We start from the raw sequence: 1,499 nt of genomic DNA, 5'->3' as shown, positions 1-1,499 counted from the left end.
GTGAGTCCCATCATTTTCAGTGAATCTCAACGAGGTCCGCAATGTGAAACCCCTCAGGCGAGTCCTATCATTTTCAGTGAATCTCGACGAGGTCCGCAATGTGAAACCCCTCAGGTGAGTCCTATCATTTTCTGTGAATCTCAAAGGTCACAGCAAGAAACCTCTTGGGTGTATTGTTATCTCGGTAAACAAAATGATTTTGAAAAAATGTTTCTGAATCCATGATAAGTTGTGACTTTAAGCACTTTATTTTGACTTGTTTTTAAAAATGCTTCATCTGATACAAGTAATCATACAGAATTTTTTCATTGTAAACACGTTTTGTTTTTTTACAGGAAGGAGAAGAACCTGCAGAAAGAGAAGCCCCCAAACACAGGCACCAAGAAAAAGAAAAAGAAAGGGAAAAGCTGAAAGACTTGTTTTTGTAAATTTCATCTTCATAAAATTCATTTTAAGAAAAAATAAAGAATTTGATATTTCTCAAAAACATATTTTCTACAAAGTTATGCTATGAAATCATCTGTACCAGGAAAGGAGAAATGCAGCAGCTTGACCAGATGGGAATTTGAACCCGAGCCCCCTGAATCTCCAGTCGGGTGCTCTACCAACTCAGCTACCTGGCCACCGGCAATCCAACCCGGCGGACTGCTTCATTCTTCCCTCCTTAAATGTCTTCAAACCTTAGGTGCTCCAACTGAGGTAGTTGGCCACCGGCACTTGTTTCATACATGGGTCACCCCTCCTTAGAATTAGTAAGGACCATGTATGAAACAAGTGCTTGTGCTCCAGCAATCAATTTCATCTGACTGCTACACATCCAAGGAATTGTTTATTTCAACATAATTTCATGAAACGTGGTCAAGAAAGAATTTGTAAACATATTGAATATCTTGTGTCTGCACAAAAAATATTGAATCTTGTGTACGTTTGCACACATGGGATTATTGCACCACCCATAATATTATAGGGTTATTGAACTTATATTGGTACGAGTTGGCTGTCAAAATGCACGAGCTTGCGATATTTTGACAGCCAACGAGTGCCAATATTCACCTATATAAGTTCAATAACCCTTTTATTATATAGCTAAAGTATTTAGTTGTTAAATTATATCCCTTTTCACTCAAACTACTCCAAAATAGACGAGAATTCATCAATATTGGCAGTGTGCAATAACAGCATGCATTTCTTAAAGCTGTATGACCCGATGTTCATGTGTTATTTTTGTACATAATTACTTTAAAGCAGATTAATTACTTTATAAAGTTATGAACTTTCCCTTAATTACATGCTTGAAAACATCTGCATGTAAAAAAAAAACTGCGAATATTATTTAGAAAGTAAATATAGTGGCTACATATATAAATCATCCCATAATAGACGTTTATAAATAGACCCACGCGCGTCGGGAATCCCAACATGATGCATTAACTCATACGCAACTGTCTAGTTTTAAGGCTGAAAGAGCGTAAAACAACGAATTACTAAGAGGTATTTGA

This window comes from Ostrea edulis, chromosome 2 (assembly GCF_947568905.1).
Source record: "Ostrea edulis chromosome 2, xbOstEdul1.1, whole genome shotgun sequence".
Classification (NCBI taxonomy): domain Eukaryota; kingdom Metazoa; phylum Mollusca; class Bivalvia; order Ostreida; family Ostreidae; genus Ostrea; species Ostrea edulis.
This window is presented reverse-complemented; position numbering follows the sequence as displayed.